At 39.9% G+C, this 22,101-nt stretch overlaps 1 protein-coding gene and 1 long non-coding RNA gene across 5 annotated transcripts in view; one reads left to right on the forward strand and one right to left on the reverse strand.

Moving 5' to 3' along the window:
* Positions 1-519: 519 nt before the first annotated feature.
* LOC122495471 lies at positions 520-20,847 on the reverse strand. Its single transcript, XR_006300470.1, has 3 exons — positions 20,836-20,847; positions 17,229-17,238; positions 520-635 (listed from the first exon to the last, which is right to left on the reverse strand). It is a non-coding gene; the product is annotated as an uncharacterized LOC122495471 (long non-coding RNA).
* SULF1 (sulfatase 1) overlaps positions 5,989-22,101 on the forward strand; it is a 178,788-nt gene continuing 162,675 nt past the window's right edge. For 3 of the 4 annotated variants that reach the window (XM_043601167.1, XM_043601168.1, XM_043601170.1), the window contains exon 1: positions 5,990-6,308. The gene's annotated coding sequence lies outside the window, so the exon portion shown is untranslated. Of the gene's footprint in view, positions 6,309-22,101 lie in introns of all 4 variants that reach the window. The other variant, XM_043601166.1, reaches the window with a different exon arrangement.

Below are 22,101 nucleotides of genomic sequence, written 5' to 3' on the forward strand. Positions count from 1 at the left end.
GCAGAAATCAGTGATCTTTCAAAACGTTGGAAGGTGCCCAGTGATCTTCCAAAACTGGCATTAGTGTATGTTTTGTCACTTTAAAGCACCTATGGATAGCCCTTTGCTTTTCCATACAAGAGAAAGCTTAGGAATGTTTCCTTCATACTAGGTCAGGCTGCCTGCAGATATAGGCCCTTTCCTCTGCTGCCTTATTGCCAGTTACATTAAATACAGTAGATGACAAGAGTTTATTAATACTGTATTGTAGTCAACATCCATGTGAGTATATACGATGGCCCCCATGCAGAAAAAGATTCCATTGAGCCAATAGATAGCAGTGATTCTGTTAGTGACAGTGAAAGTCGTCCTACACGATACCCCTCCTTTCTCTTGTCTCCCTCACAATAGCCAGAAAAGTTTTCAAAAGTAAGTGCAGGTTAATTTATTTTTCTCTTTATTTTGTATTTTCTTTATTACTTTGTGTTATATTACAGTACTGTAATCATTTTTATATGAATATTCTAGGGTTGTGGAACGAATCATCTGAGCTTCTGTTATTTCTCATGGGGAAATTCTCTTTGATATACAAGTGCTTTGGATCACAAGCATGTTTCGGGAACAAATTATGCTCGCAGACCAAGGTTTTACGGTCCCTCTTCATTAATTTCCTAGACATTGGGCAAATAACAGGGACATAGGGACTGCCGTATGGCCCTAGTTAGGAAAATTCTCAGTTCGGGGTCTGATGTCCATTTCTTTCAAAATTAATATAACGTGAATCTCACTCAGATATTCCCAAATTTTTAATCTTATATATTGAAAAAAAAATACATGGAAGTAAGAAAGTTAGATGATATGTGCCCTGGATCTAGCCCACTTTTTACAATAAAGCAGGGCCACAAGAAAAATTATATTATCCAATAATTGTTAAGAAGAGCTGTGCTGCGTTTACAATTACATTTGCCTGACATTTCTCAGCTAAGCCACTATAGTGGCTTAAAGAAGAAATGCTGCATGGACAAAGATATTTTATGCTTCTGAACTCACAGCAACTTGTCAAATTCTGTAATGCAACACCAATGAAACATAATCACTCCAGTTTAAGACAATCTTCGCCGTTCTTAATTTTGTTCCTAATAAAAGTGCATGTTGCTATTGAGAGAAAAATACACGATCTGATAGATTGAATCTTGGGGTTCATTCCCTGTCCACCAATGACTTGGACATTAGCCTGATCCTCCCTGAGCTTCACTTTTCTCATGTCTATCCCTGCTTCCAGTTTTCTACCTTTTTTCCCTGCTACATACCTTAACTCAGGAATGTTCATATTACAAATGAAAGATCATTATTTGACTCATTGGGTTTAGGATAAACTCCATCTGAAACACCCTCCACCCTTTCTTCCAGATTTGTATTGCTGAAAGTCACATTTTCTTCTCACTGGATACCCATACTTCCTTATATTATGTCTCCTAAACTTATTTATCTGTTCCAATGAGGACTAATACCCAATACTCAAGTACCAATTTCTACAAGATGGGTTTAAAAGAGATTTGTAAAAATGTTTTGCATCCTTTCTGCATTTATCATTGAATCCACTCCATTTCACCAAATTATCCCATTTGAGGGTTACTGTTTTGTCCTAAATGGTTTAGCGCCTCATTTCAGCCTCCCCAAATGATTTGCAGGGTAGCTACATATCCCTTTTCGGCATAGGCAGGCTTGTGCTTCCGGGAGAGAACTTCCCCTCAGTGATGAAACCATTTGTCTGGCTTGAAAGCTACCACTGGCTCCAGTGCCACCTCCGATATAGCCGTGCAGTCACTGAAAACATGAGCAACTTGGATGCTTGTTGCGTAGCACGTGACTTCATTTAACAAGCAATCGTGTCTTCTCTCTGAGAGTGATTTGCTTCAATGTGACTAAAGGCAGTGAAGTATAGTTGAAGAATAAGTCACCGTCTGAAGCTGGGTAGCCCTGAGTGCAGGATGTTCCAAATTAGAAGATTTATTCTGCATCTACAGACACTTCATATGATATGAATAGTAATGGGCTAGTTGTCACACACATATTGCTAGCACGGTGGGCCTTTAGACGACATTTGTCATTTGCTTCAAAGGAAAAAACCCAAGGCAGTGTTACCGTCAAAGAAAGGGAGCTTCACAGATTCACACATCCCATCAGATTAAGCATTGGTGATCAGAACTTTTTCTTTTCTGATACTTACAGATGACCTCAAAGCCAACTTCAGAAACCATTTTGAGAATAAAACATTTCACCAGCATCGGGGAATCTTATTCTTTCAGTCATTATTTGTATGCCAAAATAGGTGCTGGGAAGATGATGGTTAGCAGAGGTAATAGGAAAAAAAAGAGATCCAATGCTAGCTACCCTTTTGACTTTCTCTTACAGAGATTATACCTGGCCGTCACAGAAGATTGGCTCCTCAGCTGGAGGCTTCCCAATTCTTATGGTTTACCTCAGCATAATACAGAATTCAAGTTATGTCCAAAGAAGTAAAATCAGCACAAAGTACATGAGCTTATGACTTTCCGCGTTCTCGCAATTCCAAGTGTTTGCTGATAGCTCTCCCCCCACCCCCCCATCAGATTCCTCTGTGGTCACACTAACCTCTGGGGACTCCAACAGCATCGCTTGCTCCCAGCCCCGTGGCACAGGGCAGCCTGTGACAGCCAGGATTCCTCAGGACCCAGTTACCTTTCTTCCCGCCAAGTGAGTGGAGCCGCCGGCCCTCTCAGCCCCACTGATGATTTGTTTACTATGCTTCTGTTGGGATTCTTGGCCAACTGGCAGCACCAGGGGGAAAAGCACCGTGGTGTCTTAAGTGCACTAAATCTTCGTATTAGCCCCCTGGCTTGGTAAACCTTTCTGTTGGCTTTGTTTTCTTTTCTTCAAGCATGACAAACAAGTGGTTTTTCTTTTTCACTTTAATGATTCTTTAAACAAAAAGGGGTAGTTTAGGCCTTTCTCTGAGGCTGATAGGTGTTTCTGTTTAATGAGGTTTTTATTATACTGTATTGGCTTCCCTGAAAAGAAATTACAAGCAGCAAACAGCTGATAATAGAACAAGGCTGGAAGAAACAATAACCAAGAGGGGGAAAAATTAGTGTGGCGGTGGATGCACACGTTGTAGCTCGGGGACCAAATGCCATTTCCATCCTCCCGTGGCCACCACTGTACTGGTCATAAAGTGATGTGGGCACTCGTGTGCCGGTGATGTGTGCATGAGAGATATGAATATAGATATAGACCCAGCTAAACTGCCATCTGTGGAGGAAGAAGGGTGGCGAGCTCAGTCTAGACAAAGATGAGTGGAGCTCCGAGTGCGGGTTTACAAGGGCTGGTCGGTTACCATGGAAACTAATTGGAGCTAATAAGTAAAGGGACATTTTAACTGTGGGAACAGAATAGGAGGGGCTATTTTTCAATATCACCGTTACCTACAATTAATCTCTCATTTTAGGAGTGTCCTGACTTAATTCTTACGAGGAAGCCAATCGCCCTGCACACAACCTCACCCTGATCAACATCACATTCAAATGCTGACTGTCATCTTCCAGAATGTGCCGTATTTTAGGTTTAGATCTTTCAAAACAGAATCAATTTCACTTTTTTTTTTCCTTAAAAAATAAACTGTTTGCAGATGGCAAGGAGAAAGGAAGAGAGGTAATGGAAAATTCTTAACTTCTAAACTGACGCTCTGCTGAGCACTGAACCGGGCTAGAGGGAGAGGGAAGCTGGGACCTTATCCTACAGCACCGGCTTCAGGTTTTTGTTTGAGTTGATTTTCTTTAACAAAAGCATTTCAGAGCATCAACCAAAGAAAAATGTGTCCTTGTAGACTCATGTTATGATACTTTTGAAAGGTGATGTTTACGGACACTGCACAGAGCAAGAATTAGGTTCATAGCAAATGAGCAGGAGTGATGGCTCAACTTGTATTTTCTTATTTGGCAGCAAGTTTTAAGCAGTATAAATAGCTGAAGTTATCAATAAAATGGAAATCGTAGCTGGGAATTAATGAAAAGATTTACAATCAAGAACAGAATAAAAATGTTTGTGTTAAAAGGCACTTTCAACAATAATGTGGGTCAGAGCCAGGATCACTTGGGAATGTCTTACAGAAGGTGTGTTACAAGCACAGGGTTGATAAAACATGATTCAACACCTTTATAGTTTCTTAGGTTTTACTTTTGTAACTCAATTACAGTTTAAGAGAATGCAAACTACCTTAATAATGTCTCCAGGGCCTTCAAAATCTATGCAGTGGAGGTAATCCAGATTTTCAGACATGAGTCTGGATGGATTAACCAAAAGAAAAAAAAATTTTTTTAATGAAAAAAATTGCCTCGCAATAATTGCCACTGTTAAAATTTTTATGGTGCCCAAGGGAAGTCTTAGCCCTGTGGTGCCACTTGCCATTGTTGAAGGCTTCTGTGTTGATTATGTATCTGGATTTAGCTGATTAGGAGTAGTGGTTTAGTACATATAGTATATATTGTGAAACACACACCTCATAATCACTTCTGGGAAGAAATTAAGCAAATGAATCAGAACTCCGACCTCTAATTCTTTTTTTTCCCCTCATCTTTTCTACAGCCCAGTTACAGAAAAAAAAAAATCACAATCTGAAAATTATAGTTCTTAATTCTGTACTTCAAAACATTCCACCAAGAGCAATTTTTAAGTATCTGAATATAATATCACATTAAAAACTCCTGGAAAAAAACAAGCCAGTCAAGTCAATTTTGCTAGTTATTAAAATAATTCTCTTTGCGATGCTGGCATTCCAAACGTGAGATAGCCAGTTGTAGTCTAGATTTTAATGCTTTGGGTAAGTCTAAAGTTTGTTGTTTTGTTTTGGTTTGGTTTTTTGTCTGGTTTTTATGCCAGCACACCCATCCCTGTTCAAAGAAATTCAAAAGGTGCAATATTTAAAATGTTGGCTCCCCACAGACACTGTCAGGGAGTTGCTAATATTTCAAACTCCTATTTTCCTTTTCAGATTATCAAAATTCCTTAGAAGTCTGATGGCATATTTTAAATGGTGAGATTTGTAGCAATTAATTTATTGCCAGATATGTCCTTAAAGCACTGTAACAAGTATAGCCATTTTCTGGTTCAGACTGCTATCAAAGTAATTAGGTCTGTAAAAACAGTTCAGAGAACTCAAAAAAAAAAAAAAAAGGAAAGAAAAAAGAAAGAGAAAAAAGAAAAGAAAGTAAGAAAGAAATGCACATAAGAAAGAGACATTGAAATGACCAAAAATTGAAAACATTTCAAAGCAAAATTGTTAATGAGCTGCTTGAGCTATATGGACATTATAAGTGCAATTAACTAGAAGCCAATAAAAATAATCAATGACAGAGTGCAGCCCTCTAGTACCAAGTGCTTTTACAAAGAGATGTCTGTGAAAGCAGCAAGTGATTAAAAAAGCCACCTTCATCTATGGGGGTGCGTGCTATTTTACATGAGTAGAAACTAAAATGATTTTCGTGGACTATTTCTGAAGTTCAGCCCGTGGCAAATGGTGAAGAGCCGTACGTGGGAATAGACAAGTTTCTGCTCTTAGCCCTGTGCCCCCACCCCTTTTCTCCCTGGAATGTTGGAGGCAGCCATGATCTAATCAAAGGAAGGTAGGAGTTTAGATCTCAAAATGCAGATGTCACATTTCAGTGCAAACTGCTCCTACATTAACACTTTATCAGTATGGCAGGATGAATCTTTTCTCTCCTGGGGGTGGTGGTGGTGCGTGCGGGGAGGGTGCCTCACTGAGAAGATTGCCCTCGCTAGGTTGGCCAGGAAAAGGTTTTTAGTGTTTCAGTGCATCCCCGGGAGGGTCCCAGTCATCCCCGGGGGAGCACAAGGAGTTGTGAAAAGTAACGCACAACTGGCCACCAGAATAATTCATTCCCTCCACCTTCTCTTTAGCACCTCCCACTCCTCCCCTCTTTATAGCCGTCCTTTCTCTCTGAAATCTCAGGTTACTTGACTGGGAGTTCTCAGACCTCCAGTTTCAGTCCTGCCCTCAGCCTCCAGTCGGTGAGAGACACCCAGCCCCAGCAATTGGATTGGGCAGCCCGTCTTGACACACCACCGTGCTGAGTGCTTGAGGACGTGTTTCACCAGATGGTTGGGGTTAGTGTGTGTCATCACATTCGAGTGGGGATTAGGAGCAGGGAGGCTGTCTTGCTGGAGCTGTGTGGTCTTCTCCAAGTGAGAGTTGCGGGCAAGAGAGCTACTTTGCCTTTGGAAGCAGAGGAGGAATTCATTTGCTGCAGCCACAAGAAAGGCAGTTTTTTCAGGTAAAGTAAAAGACATTGAATGCTTCTCTCCCTCCCTCCCTCCCTCCCTCCCTCCCTCTCTCTCTCTCTCTCTCCCTCTCTCTCTGAACATAGTTTTGAATGGAATGCTAGCACAGCACACTTGTCAAAGCCAGTTGTTGCTCTCCTATCAATGCTGCTATTGTACGGTGGACAGATAACAGTGAGGAGCTGGGTGCTTGGCTGTCTTTATAGAGCGAACACTCCCCATGCCTTGCTCTTGAAGGTGTAGCTGAGAAAACGCCTTCTGGAGCGGCATTCGTACTCTCTAATGCCCTCCTTACCTACCCGAAGCGGGAGCTACGGATTGTTCATAAAGGACGCGTCAGGCCGAGAGAGCATTTATTTTAGCTTTCAGAATTAAAATTCACTTTCGAACTGTTGCATTTTACGCCTCACTTTATAAAGCTCCCCGTAAGAGTCTATTACTGAGTTGCCGGCAGAGGTGGAAATGCTTCCTTGCCCGATTTTTAAAACGTGCATTATGTCTGATTTATGACGGACCCAAGTGTTTTTTAACACAATTTGGCGACTGAAAACTCCTTGAGAGAAGAGGCTGCCCTCTGAGCAGCTGATAGATCGGCTTTAAAACAGAAATGCTCAGAGCTGGAAGAAAAGCAGAAAAGGAGGAAGTAGGAAAATGCTCTTTAAACGGAGTTTATCCCTCTTGCAGCTGCAGGGAAGCAGATGGAGGGAATTCATTTGCAGATCTGTTTGTGAAAGTTTTACAAGTCATTGAAAACTAAAGTAGCATCTCTGTGATGGATCATTAAAGTCACGACATTTATAGGTTTCAAACAGGCTATCTGAAGTGTTAATTAAATGGAAATAGATTTTCTGGCTGGGTTATAAACAAACATTGAAAAAAAAAAAGGCTTTAATTATAAATTAGTCACTGGAAATGAATGGTCATCCGGTGCCGGAGCAACAGAAAATGAGTTGCCATCATCTATGTGAGTAGCTATTAATGGGACCAGTCTGCCAAAAGCACCCACCAAAATTAAGTTGAGCCGAATGTAACAATGGGGTTTATACACTACGTTTAGTGTGTGGCATAAAAAAGGCCTTTCAAACTGACGCCTTATTTTTACAGGGATCAAAAAATAAAATTTTCATTTTTAAAATTTTTGGCCGAGCTAGGGGAGTCAATGAGTTACTTCTTCTGCACTCTAACAGACTTGCCCTCCTACGTTCATGTCCGTATACCTGTGGTGCTCAAGAGTTCTTGTGTCTACCGGACCCTCACATTTGGTAGAGAAACCCAACACTGTCCTTACCCTCTGCAGGTGAGAAATCTGATGAATAATACTGTATATAAGCTATTCTGAAATGGGAGCTGTTTAATAGGCTGAACAGCAGGATTTATGGCTAGTGCTTTGTGATTTTTGTACTCATTCAACTGCCTAAAGATGCTTGTAAAATTATGTTTCAGGTTGCATTATACATTTTTTTTTTTTGCAGCCAGTTGATATTATTTCATCTTCTTTTTTAAAAGTTCTGATTAAAACAACGCTTCAGCATGGTGTGTAGTTGTTATTCACAGTGTTCTCTGGTCTCAAAGCCCTTCAGTGCGAAATTATCCTCATAAATAAGCAGGCAGCTATGACGACTGAGTATTATCCGGTTCCCAATATTACATAACCCGAATAGGACTAAGTTCATAAGCTGAAGTCTTCTGGAATTCCAGTCATTCCACTTTGGCTTTACAATGGAACCGGGGCTTAGAAAAATAAAGACAGAAAGGCAAACTGATATCTGGGGTTGTGTTAGGATTAGGACTACGCGCACGGCATGTAGCAGGTATCGTGCTGACCACCAATGCCATTTTCCACTCTCACGGAAGTATTTCAGAAGAAAGTAAAGTTTCTGCTCACAGGATGGAGATGAGTGTGATGGCATCTAACAAAGGCAAGTTTCATTTAGCCATGGAGCCCCACAAGCATATGTCGCTAATGTCGCAGACTGACCACCAGGCTGCCTGCCCAGGACTTTGACAATATGGAAGAAACCCGCCCCCCCCCCAAAAGCCCATTGCAGGCAGGATTAGGCGGGATGGAAGCAAAAAAGGGAATGTTGAGAAATAATAAATTCACACCTTGAGAAGGCAAAGTGGTGTGTCCATCCCCCCAACAAGGCTAAAGTACGATGAAGTTACTTAGCACAGCTAAGAGGCTCTGCTTAGAAGACAGTGCCTACGGGGCAAACCCAGTTGCTTGTCAAAATCTAAATCTACGGTTCCAGATGGTAAACATTCAGAGACATATTTATGGTGACTTCTACATACCTCCGTTTGACATTTGGTTTCTTCCTGACAGCACTTGCACCGGTAACACACATGAAGTTCCCATCAGTATTGCAACAGCTGTAAAAGTGTTTGAGCACCAAGGCAGTCCCTCCCGGTGAAGGGGAACAGATTTTGGGGGGGGGGCCCGGGGGGGGGTGCAGATCTCCACTGGCACTATTGATGCATCCTGCTATCTAGGCACGCAGTCAGGTGACGAATCTCAGAGGCGAAAAGCCATCTGAAAGCTTGATTCAGTAAGTTGCAAAATCCATTTTTATGGTCGAGTGGAAAACTAACATACATCAATCCAAATATTCACTGAGCTCATGCTAAGTTGTGAGTGGGAACCTTCATCAAAGAACTAAAAGGGCTCCTCTCTGTTCACTTCTAAGGAAATTTATGTGACTGCGGGCAGATTGTTGTGGTCATTTCCATTGTAATAGTTAATAGTAGAGACAAGTGTCAAGAGTGACACTTTGCATTTCCTTTCCTAATTATATATCCATATGGGAATGCATAGGGGCTTGCTTCCTTTGTATTTTAGACTTAAAATGGTTTACACATTACGAATCTATAAAGCAAGTTTTGTGACACTGAGTATTAAGCTTTTCCACCCATTGCCATGTGGTTGAGGCCAACCAGTGGGTCAGGTCAGGACATCTGGTTCTTTTTTCCCTGTACAATATTTTTGTGTAGAGAGTGTGGAGTATGTTTAAGGGGATTAAAATGTTTAAGGCGCTGACTCTAAATAGATTATTATTTTTATCACCATTATTGACTTTGAGGGAAAAGAAGCCCATGTATGAAATTAATTCTATGGTCATATGGTAAATTTACCTTTACTTTAGGTTAGATCCCTGGCAGGGGGAGGCGTTTGAAAGAAGATATTTTTGGAAAAAGTTTGTCCTGAAATGTGTTTCCTATTTAAAATATTTTCAATTCTATCTCAATATGCTAGGAAGGAGGGGAATTAGCCTGTTGGGTTTTTTTTTTTCTCTCTAATAGCCCCCTCACCCCCGTAGCTAATCTGTCGTCAAATTCTGTGAGTCCTTCCTTTAAAACATCTCCCACATCTGGCCCACAGCCACCGCTCCAGTACAATGATTGCATCACACACGTGGATCGTTACAACAGCCTCTTATCTGGTCCGCCTGCCTCCATTTCCCTCTTCCATCCACCGGTCCAGACTGAGCTTCCTAAAACTCTGCTTCCATCAAAGCATTTCTGAGCTGAGAACTACTACATGGACCCTCATTACTCACAGAATGAAGTTCACATGACATGCTGGCCATCTGTTCCTTGGTCCCAACTTTCTGACAGCGTCTTCCACCAAATCCTTACAGAAGTACAAGCCAAACCTCCTTTTCCCTGCAGCCCAAGTGGCCAGTTCAACTCACCCCCCAGCCCCCAACACCAACCCCATCCCCACCCCCCATCCCTGCTTCCTGGTCTCTTCTCTTACCGCAACCACTCTACTTTGCTAGCTTGTCTGCAAAATGAGGGTCTGCCCTCACGGGCACTGTTCCTTCGGGTTCTATGTTTGTGAGACTGTGTAGAACACACATCATCTCTCTAACTTCATCCTTCAAAACTGTCAGCTTAAGTCCCATCTCTTCCAAGAAGCCTCCACTGATTACCACATCTCCCAGGGATGTTTTCCTTCCCTTGAAGCTGACCATTCGTTATGTATGGGTTGCACTTAGCACAACCGCCTTGATTTTATCTTGTTTTCTATTTTGCCATTTTTCTCTTGACTCCTCAGGAAGGGGGAGGTCTCCTAAGACAGGGACTGGCTTGATCTACCTGTATTTCCCACGGAAGACACTAATAGTTGTGTGTTGACTAGTTCACAGGGACATTCAAACATCCAAGTCACTTTTCTCTCTGGTTACCCCACTTTAGAGCTGTTTGCCAGCTCTAAGAGTCTTCTCCCCCCGTGAGAGAGAAGAAAAACAAAATGATGACACTTGAGTGGTTGTATTTTGGGGTAGCTTAGAACAAATTCCACATAAACAGAATGCAAAATTATTGCCCCAAATGAAGTTTGAGTATTACAATGACAAATCTCCATCTATTTCAGCTTTCTGTAACTATGGTAGGAATTACATCTATTAGCTGCCCCTCATGGTATAAAATTTCAACTATGATTTTGAAAGCGGGAGAGTACAGTCTTCAGTTCAGGTGGACTTGTGTTCTAATCCAGGGACCATCGCTCAGTAGCTGAGTGGCCTTGGACGGTGACTTGCCTTTCAGCCCCCTCCTCTGTAAAACAGAGTCAGAAGTACTTACCTTGAGGATGTTGTGGAGAAAACACACAAAGCGCTGGCTTGGCGCATGTGCAATAAATGGGAGAGAAAGGAGGTTGATAGGTGCGTACACAGATATAGATCCAGGATGCGTGAATGTGTTCATCTCAGTTATGTTAGTCATTGATTTTATGTATTTACGGTGTGTCTGTAGGTAGCCTTTTCTGCCACCAAAAGCAGGGGGGGAAGGGGAAGAAAGATCAAGAGAGTAAGACTCTCACCAAAAGCAGGGGCAGGGAGAGGTGGGGAGAGAAGGAGAGGGCAAGGAGAGGGAGACAGAGGGAGGGCAGAGGAAGTAGGAGAGGGAGACGGAGGGGTGGCTGCTTTTGGCATGGAGCAACTGAGTTAATGGATCTGTGGGGACAATGGTGACAGTTGAATACACTTTGCAGGGAGGAGCAGAGTCCTGGGTCCTGCATTAAAGGATAATAAAGAGCAGGCACTGGGCTGCAGCGCTGGGGGAACAAAGGGTCCGAGCGGTGGACCCCAGCAGGGAGTGGAATTCACCAAAGGGTCATGTGCTCCTCTTCCTTCCTTCTGGCCCACTATTTAGAAAGAAATAATAACTTGGCAAAACATTGTAGGAGTCAGGTCAAGCTTCCAGAAGTAATTGGTAAAGCGAGATACCATTTAGACAAAACCAGGGGCTTGGACCTTTGCTGTCCTTCACCTCCAAAGCAAATTTAACAAAACGCTGGAAGCAATCAGCCTGAGCTCGGTTCTCTTCCCAAACTGCACCCACCATCAAACATCGAGCCTACTCTCTGTGTCCTTTCCCCAGAAGGGCAGCTCACTGAGATATTGTCTAACAAAGCACTGAATGCCACCTCCCAAACATATCTGTGGACACTGGTCATTCAATTTCAGTTTTCAGGATCTTGGGATACATCAAAGGATATTCTTTCCAAGCCTGATCATCTGGTGTGCACCTGCCCCAGGCCAGGGAGAGGAAAGAAACTCCTCTAGCATAAAGGCCAAGGAGGCCTTTCTGGAGATCCCTCCCTGTCCCCGGTAAACACGTGCATAGAACTTTCATTAACAGTTATGTTGCTTGACTTCGTCTCGGCTGCTTCAGTTAAACTAGCTCCCTCTGCCCCCAAAGTATATGATCTTTGTACTACTGCACAACAATGTGTTAAACCTTGTTAATTAAAAAAAAAATGGAGGTCTCTACTTCACCTTCAAAGGTAGGACTTTTTCTTATACTCTGATTTTCTTTATAACCACAGAGATACAAATCTGTGAGACATATTTCTTCATGTTTTAAAATGTGAATCCCAGGGACTGGGACATGTCACCACTTAACTGTAGTGGGTGAGACTGATGTTAAATTGCTAGGCTGAAGAAATGAACAGACACACTGTGATTCTGAGTAAAAAAAAAAAAAAAAAAAACACAAAGAAAAGAAAAGAAAAAAGAAAATTCATTGTAGGACGTAAAGTGTCCCAAAATTAATCTCCACATTTTGTGTGACACTAATCAAATTTTCACACAAGGTTAGATGGCTGGTGGTGGGAACAGAGTTCAGGAACCGACAAGAGCCCGGATGACTCTGCTTAAAAGTAAAATACGGATTCTAACGTTCATCTGGGTAGTAAACACATGAGCAAGCCTCGACATTTTTGTAAGAGGAAGAGTACCATTAGTCAGACGGGGACTTGTTTTCTCACATATCCGAGTACGTTATAAAACTACCGTCATTGACTCTTCTGTTCGTGAGCTACTGGCTCTGACATAGATTTTTACCTACCTTCACATATTTTTGCTTCTGTTGTGTTCTCAGTTTTAATCGATTTGTTGTCATTGGCATTGCCCAGATCTTTAGTTCGGCTACAGATTGCTGTTTCTAGATACTAGTTCTGTTGCTACAATGAACTGAAACCCTGACTAGTTTTTTTATGACTTGTGTTACAGTTCTCCCCATCTGTGAATAAAGCTAATACTCTATGAACTTTTTCACTTCATAAAAAACCCAAGTTTGTCTCAAGAACTCAAGAAAATCCCTCTGAATCCATTCCCTTGATGAAAGAAGCCCGAAACATACCAGCCTAAGAGCTGTCCCAGTTTTCTGAGCAATATACTAGAACACTCCTAATAAACAAAATAGAGATCTGAATTACAGAGAGTTTTGTCTATTGTCCAATTTTGTGGTTTGTCATTGTAGCTCACGTTATGTTGGTATAACACCTGCTATAGTAATTTAAAATAAAACTGAAAGTTAGACTCTTCTAAGATATCAGCTATACCAGAGTCATGGTGAGAAAAGATTAACTGCATGCCAAGTGTGCATTTATTAAATTAATTTAGAAGCATGCACCTGTGGATATTATCTTCAAACTCATATCACTAATATGGCTTAGCACCAAAATCACCTCTCTATAATGTAACATGTCCTCTGAATAGACTTCCTGCCAGTTTAAAGCTTCCCCCTTAACCTTCACCTGCCAATAATCAATCTTCCCCTGAATAGAAGTTCTGAGTAAACAGATGTGCTTGGCATTGCATCCAGATATTCTTGAAACTTTAGCTTTTTAACTTTCATGTATAAGAAGTGCATCCCAGCAAAGAGGCCCCTGCAAATCATGTGATTCTTTTTTCCTCTTGAAAGCTTCATGCTGCTAAGAAAAAGAAGTGTTCTGAATATAGCAGATGAATAAAAGCGTAGGTGATGTAATATTTGTTATTTGAGACACCTAAAGTCTCCACATGTGTTATCACCATCTTTTTCGTATATAATATCTATACTTAGTAAAAGAGATTTGGGGGATATACTCAATGTCAAACAGCTTAAACTACTTTTTAGCCGTTGAGTTGATGCCCTAAGGAATGGCCACAATGTGCCTTCTAAATAGAATCTAAATAGAGCCAAAAGGAACAGACTTAAGAAAGCTCCATCGATTTGTTAATTTGTCTATTCTGTATGTATTTGAGAGCTTCCTGTGCATTTCTGTCCCAACGTGGAGAGGAATGCAAAATAATAAAGGACACCATCCTTGCCCTGAAGGAATATCTAATTTAGCTGTGAGGGGAGACATGCACACAAGCAACTATTTAATAGTAATGCAAAGAATGTGGTGATTAAATACCCCTTGTTAAGGTCTAATACAATAAAAAGGACATCAACAGAGCCCCCTATTGGAGGAATGGGAACCTTAGCTGGGCAAGACTTTGCTCCAGATCATAAGCAGATGAATCAGAGCAGTGAATCTTCTCTATCCTTTACAAACTGTGTGGGGCCTATTGACCCTCTCTTTCATTCAGTTTCCTTTTCTATAAAATGGAGATATGGTTACCACAAAGGGTTGTTATAAAGGTTAAGTGAGATAATGAAAGTAAGATGCTTAACACAGGGCTTTACCACAGTAAGCGTTCCCAGGGCTGTATCTTTCCAAGATGGTGGAAAGCTCCTCTTCAGCAAGGACTTGGACTTAAGCCAGGTATGTCATTTTCAAATCAAGACACAGCATTTTGAACCAGAGCATTTGTATAGATGCGCTTTGGGAATACAATGAAGGAGGGCACTAGACAAAGAGGAGAAGGAAGAAGGGAAGGGAGAGAGGGAGAAAAGAGGAGTGATAGAGGGAAAGAAGAGAGAAGAAGAGTAGAGTGTGGTCCTCTGATGCCTCTACTCTCTGTCTTCTGTATTAAGCATGTCACGTCAGAGCTACATTAAGCTAGATTCTAGATGTGTCACAACATCTCAAGTATACAAGTTGAACTTTATAGTTAAAATGTACCTTAGGAAGTTTAAGCAATAGGCTTTTCAAGAATGGAGGAAGTGAGAAAGAGAAAGAGAGAAGAGAGACAACAAGACAATTGGAACAAGACAAAGACCAAAGGTCAAAACAAACAAAAAAAATGTTGCCCAGTCCCAGTGACGATGTTGAGAATGAAGAAAGGATGGGTGTAGGAAACATTATGAAGAGATAAAATAACAGCATCAACAACTTGGTGATTGGTCAAATAGAGGACAAGTGACAAAGGTGACACTGATGTATCAAAGCCAGGGAACAGGGGAATGGTGACACCACATAAGAAAATGGGGGTGCTGAAAGTAGAATTTCCATTTTGCAGCACTCTAAATTTCCAAAGTAACAATGGTCGTTGTGGAATAAATGTTTCTCTGTTATCTGTAAACTGATAACTATGCCTGGGATAACTTTATAATACTTTATAATTTAAACATGAAATCGAATTTCCTGATCATCAATGATACATAAGATGGAATGCACAACTGTGATTTTTCTTAATAACATATTCCTCCTTGGATCAAAAGGATCTTCTCTCAGGTTAAGAAAATGGTTGGCCAAATAACAAGTCTAGTGTTCTTAAACTCTGGGGACGTAATAAATTTTCAAGTCAGAATAACAAACTACCTCTACAGAATACCTATAATTCTCTTCTTCCAACTAAGAAAATGCTGATGGAGAGGGACATATAATTAAAAGGGAATCTAGAGGCAAGAAGAAATGAAATATTTGAGTTGCTTCTGTCCATAAACCTTTAAATTCCACCGTAGAAGAGTTGGACAACCTCTTCGCAGAATGTATGAATGACTTATTTTACAAACGGTATAGACACTCCCTTCTTCATTCACCGTAAAGACAAATCATTCTTAGTTTTAAGGTTTGGGATAGGTTTCCCCATCCCCTGCTTTTCTTTCTATCCCCTCTTCCTTTGCCCTTTTATTTTATTTGTTTCAGCCACATACGTCGTAATAAGATCCTCTTCAAAATAATAAGAGTTTTAGTCACTTCTTTGTACTAAATCAGGGCATAGTTTCCAGGATTAGGTGTAATTTTATTAGAAATAGAAAACTGTATTTTCCATTTCAAACTCTGGCACTAGATGTTGGGGGGCAGCATGATTGAAAGAATACACTACTTGAGTCAGCAAGATTTAGAATTAAAATGTAGTCTTATTACTAGAAATAAGTGGGAATAGCATTGACCTGTGGAGACGTGACAGCATTTCGGTTCCTCAAAAGAGACTTGGGTGCTATTCAAGTTTTTAATGAAGACTTTGGCCTGTTTTATTTTACTCAACTGAGTTTTCTGAACCATGTTCCCTGGTTCCTATGGGAGAAATGCCAGCCTAAGTAACAGCACCTGTAATCCATTTCTCATTCACGGTTGCCATGCATGATGGTCTAATTGGTATGAGCCAGTTTATATTTGAAAGCTATTAATGGCTAATGATTTAATTGGTACTTCATGAGACATCCCGTTTAATGAACCAAGGGGAAAAGATATAATACACAAGCGCCACAGTTAGATCAATAAACGTCATCTGCCGCAAGCACAAAAGTTGGGCTTAGCTGCCAAGCTTAATACCAGGTCAGATCTCTTCATCTGGTACCCCCTTAGGTCAATGGGCTAGTGTTGTTGCTTGGAGATTGGGGTATGGAACATGAGCTGCTATTCCTAAACTTAATTTCAGACCATCTAAATCCCGACTTCAATTCAAGATTCTACTCCTACATGTTCAACTTCCAGACCTGCCTCAGAGAGACAAAGACATATTGAATAGAGAGGTGTGGTCCTTGTGTAAAAAAAAAAAAAAAAAAAAGATTAAGTGGAGAGGAAGCCAGGAAAATGTCAATGTAGTCAAAATATATTCTGTCAGAGTCACTTTTTTTAACACAAAAATTAAGACAAAAAACAGAGAGAAATACCCTGTATTGTGCTTCACGTATAGCAATTGTTATTTTCAATAGCCATTTCGTTTCTCACTGTTGATCTACCATTCTGATCAACCACGACGGTAGTCTCAGAAGTGGAATTGGAGGTGTTCCTACAATTGTTTTTTCCGTTGTTATAACCCCTGTGGAAGCTTAGAATACACCACTCGACTGCCTCATTGGTTCAGGTAAATCATATTTCATGCTGAGCAAGTAATGAATTCAAATGTTGCTAACAATGAAATAAAATTTGCTGAATAATGGCAGTAGTATTATAGTTAGGAAAAAGAGTCAGGGTGGTTCAGTGGGAAAAAAACATTGGACGTCTGGGTTCTAGAGCTTGGCTACCACTAGCCATGTGATGTTGAGCACATCAGTTAGCCCTTAGGGAGCACGCTGCCCACCACCTCTTTGCCTTTATTTTGCCCTCCCCCCACCCCACCTAGATTACATTATTCTCGGCTACTGGCAAACTCTGCTCTTCCTTAAAACAGGCCTGAATAAATAAAACAGACTTCTTAAAATTAGAAGGTGTGGTGGGGGAAAAGGGGAAGGACTTTAATTCAATTCTGCATCACCTTATGCTTCTAAATCGAGCTCTGTTCTTTGTCTCTTTCTTATTCCTACTCAACTTACATACCACTGTTAAACCGACCTCCCTTTCACGCGGTTCACCATGTCAGCTCTTACCCTAAAACGGCCATCTCTCACCTTTCTACAGCGCCCAGTCTAAATAAAATATCAGCATCCGAGGACCTGCATAATCTTTCCCACTAGAACCACCCCACTTTCCACATAAGCTTTCTGCTCTTCGTGAAGCCGGTGCAGCAGCTAATTTACATCACTTACTTCCACTCCTAAGCATTTGCTCCTACTGTTTTCCAGGCTGACAGTGTCCTCTCATCATGCTTCTGAACTTCCAGATTTCACCCATCCTTGAAGAAAAATCAACCCCCTTCCCTCCATGGAACTTTCTTTCCCTAACTATTCCAGTGATAGGCCTATTACTTCTCATAGGTGCTCTGTCACCACTTAAAATCTTGTCATGTAATATTAGCTCTTAATTAGGTACAATTTTGCATTTATTGTTACTCTTCATAGATTTTTTAAGGACAATTGGGATAGAAAATTGCATTTTGGTTACTGAGAAATTTTAGCAAACTAATCAGCAACAAATCCACAGCTCCGCCAGGCAATTCTCTATCTTAGGTGCTGGTTCTCTGGCTTAAATGTTTTTCCATCTTCTGCCCACATCACTTTCCAGGGCTGCGTTTGAGCCAGCTGGATTCCATCCAGAAACAGATTCAAATAGACAATAGGCCAACTCGAATTCCCATCTTCCTTGATTAGTTGTGAAATTGTATAGCTGGGTGACACTCACATGCCAGCCACTCAGGATTCTATGTTATCAATTAAATTCTGTTGAGAGCTGAACTGAGGAGTTTGTGACAATTCTGTTTTTAAGGACCTGTAAAATTATGGCTAGACAAGCATTTCAGAGATAGTGACAGATATGTAGACTTGTGCCACCTGAATGAATATATCCACTATCCACTGCATAGCATAAATTAAAATGCCCTATAAACTCCATAGTAAATCATACTGCTTCTCTCTCTCTCCCTCTCTCTCTCTCTCTCTAATTTTACAGTAGGATTTGACTGTAAAAATTCTTTGGCTAAGGAGCTTTCTCAGTTGTAGGACAATTAGCCAGTCAGATGACAGGCTTTAACTTACGCAAAAGAAAAAGGAAATTAACACACATTCTGTCAAACCTACCGGATCTTTGTTCTTGTAGTTTTAAAAAATAATTTAGAATCAGGGACAGATTTTCCAGGAAAGATATATAAAACACTATAGAAACCCAGAAGGTTAGAGGTATACCTTAGAGATCATCTAAGTAAAATCCTTCATTTTACATCTGAGGAAACTGAGGCCTGGTGGGTATTCAGAGACCCGCCTAAAGTCACAAATGTCATTCTTACCAGAGAAACTTCTACAAGCTAGGCTTCATCAAGAAGTGCATGTCAGTGAAATTCTACCAGGACCAAAGGGAGTTCATAGGTCTATTGTACATTAGGATCTAGCAAAAATGTGAAGGTATGAGCCCAGTTTTGTTTGTGACCATGGACCCTCTTGCTGAATGCTATGATGAATAATCAGGTACTGTCGAGAATTCTGGGGACTGGAACAAATACCAGAAAAAGCATTTATTGGATATATTCCTTGCAGAAAATCCATTCTAACAAAAATACCCAAGCACTGTTGCTACGGATGATCTGAACATTATGTGGTGTTAGTATAGAGAACTTTCTTTGTAGAGGCATGTTCTAACCTACACTAAAAGGATCCTACCCAAATGATGATGACAGTAGTAATCATTATCCCTTCAAAACATCGTTTCTTAAGCTAAATCATCGGAATTTGAAATATTTGGGTATGCAAACATTTCTGCACCCCATAAAGCTGAATCTGAGAGAAGACAAGCCCGAGTCTAAAGAGTTAGTAAGTGGAGTAATCAGTGTTAGAACTCGTGTCTTCTAACTCCTTTTTCACTGCTCTGTGCTTCAAGCGATTCAAGAAACATCACATTTTCTCAATATTGGGGAAAACTGTAGCATTAGAACAGTTGAGCTTTTCCTCAGAAACGTCACCTCATTGAGAAATAAACATTTGAAATTCTTACTCAGGTACTGCAATTTTCCCAAGAGAAGCCTAAAAGCAATATTCTTCATAGCTTAATAAATTACACAAGTGTATATACCATTATATATCTGTATAATTTATGTTGAAAACTGACTTATTTATAAAGGAAGTGAAATCAATCATTATTGGATTATAAGTGTATTTCTTAGTCATTAACTTACATTTTTCGTGTTGTATTATAAAGAATAACAATTTAATAATTCAAAATAAAAGATGAATTTAGAATGCTTAAGTGTGGCTTTGACTTTTTGAAAAATAGTTTTGTTCCTAAAACGTGTTCTAGATTTCCTTTTTTTGTTGTTGTTTTAAGTATCTAAAGGAAACCATTATGATTTTTAGGGCAATGAAAGAAATATGTGACCGGAAAAGCAGTATTTTTATAAATATTTTCAAGTTATTGGTCGTATTTCACTCCACTGGAGAATGTGATTGCAAATCTGGTTGGAATTATAAAGAAATTGAACTTACCAGTGTTACAACTTCTGATGAAAGGAAGAATTCTGCAGAGAATGCAAAGATAATGTGGCAGAATAATTACCTGTTTGTCACATAGCTAAACCGTATTATTACAGCAAATGCCGAAAAGGGATTCTATGAAAGATTATTTCTTTGGTTCATGCGAACACTTAGTTTCATACTATTTTCGACTAAGCCTATACATTGAACTCTTCTGTAAAACATGCTTTCCTTTTTCCTATTTGTATTTCAGCTGTTGTCTATAATGAAAATAAAGCAGGTCATCATGTTCACTACTTAAAGGGAGGACCAGAAGAAATAAAGCTGAGCTCTTATTAAACTCTTAGAGCTCATGGTCCTGCCATTGAGCAGCAAATGCCCTTGAGTTTCTGTGACCTTTTCTCAAACATGCTCATAATCTCTACCAAAAATACCACACAAAATGGCAAACTGTTAAAGTAAAAAACAGCGTAAAGATTCAAGTCTTTGCAGGAGGAATAGAATTCCAAAGTTATGTTGCAAAGTGTGGGAGCATCTTTGTTGTTTCTCTCACACATCACAGAGACTCTTGAGTTAGCTCTAGTCTTCATCTTGTTCCAGACATGTGCAATGGACTTTCTTAGTTTGTACTCTACTGCACTTACAACTTGTGAGTCCTCTGAAGTTTTATGTAATTGGATTGTTCCCAGTATAGGAAATGCACATCCTTTGATTTTATATAACAATGTATACCTTTCCAAAGTGCTTTCTTTTTTTTTTAAGTTTATTTATTTATCTGGAGAGAGAGAGAGAGAGAGAGAGAGAACAGAAGTGGGAGAGGGGCAGACAGAGAGGGAGAGAGAATCCCAAGCAGTTTCCACGTTCACAGTGCAGCCCAACGCAGGGCTCTACCTCACAAACCATGACATTATGACCTGAGCCAAAGTCAGATGTTTAACTGACTGAGCCACCCAAGTGCCCCGAAAGTGCTTTCAATTGTTTATTTGATTTCGGCAACCCTGTGGAGCATGTCACACAGCTAAGCATCTGTGCCCCTTTTAAAGAATAAGAAACAGAGCCACATTCTTAGGCAATATATACTGAAAAATATTTAGGGGTATAAGACCATGATGTTTTCAAATTACTCTCATCAAGTTCAAGGAAAAAAAATATATATATATATAATATATGCATATATATTTCAGTGGGGAGCAGAGATAGCAAGTGAACAATTGATAAAGGAATTGGGGCCAATTGTTAACAATAGATGAATCTGAGTAAATTATCTTGCTACTTTTCTACAAGGTAGCTCAATTCTCCAAGCCTCAGTGGGTTTGTTTGTTTGTTTGTTTTTTGGTAATTATTTTCAATTTTTTTTACAAATTTTTATTTACAAAAATTTTTAAAATACAGGAACACAGAGGAGTTAAATAATTCACATACACAAATAGAGCTGATCAGAGGCACAGTGGAGAATGCGATCCAGGTCTTCTACTTCTCCACACCTCCCACAAACCTATAATTTATTTCTATATAAATTGAAAAGTAATTTCCACTTAAAGTATTTAGAAACCACAACCACACCTTTCTCCAATCAATCACCAGTAATCAGTACCATAGCCCAGGACAACTTATTATTATATTTATTACCCATTACAAATCATTTTGACAATTCTACTTTATTTGGTCCTCATAACTCCTTGGATGAAGTTGATAACACAGGCTGTATTGAACCCATTTCACAGATTAAGAAACAGGCTATTAAGGTAATATATCATTCTTATTCATAGCTACTAAATGGCAGAGTCATATTCTACAGTCAGATACTCAAGTCCTCAAATTCCAGAACCACTACTCTTTCCATTATATCCTCTTGACATTGCAATGCTTTTTCATACCCTAATGACCATATATCTAAAACTTCTTGGGCTCATGTTGTATTTAGCAATAGAAAAAACAAACAAACAAACAAACAAACAAAAACCTTCTCTTAAAGAACAAAACAAAATGACTGAAAAAGATGCCTATGTTTTATTTACTAATATAATGTATAATAACAGGTAAGACTTCTTAAGTACCTACCTTCCATGTACAAGTAAGTGCTTTATATACATTATCGAATTTAGTCTTTTTCAACAACTCTATGACCTGGAGTCTGCATCATGCAAACAACGAAATGGGATCTGAGAGCTTGACTAAGTTAACTGATATGGTTGACCTACAGGGATCAAATCAGCATCTGGAGTACTCCAGATCCCCTATCATTAATTAAATTGTCCTTATTCCACATTCCCATTTTTTTCTTTAAGCTCAGTTGACATTTTAAACCAATTTCTTTATCATATGTCAGTAATTTCTTTAATTCTG

Source organism: Prionailurus bengalensis, chromosome F2 (assembly GCF_016509475.1).
Source record: "Prionailurus bengalensis isolate Pbe53 chromosome F2, Fcat_Pben_1.1_paternal_pri, whole genome shotgun sequence".
Taxonomy (NCBI): domain Eukaryota; kingdom Metazoa; phylum Chordata; class Mammalia; order Carnivora; family Felidae; genus Prionailurus; species Prionailurus bengalensis.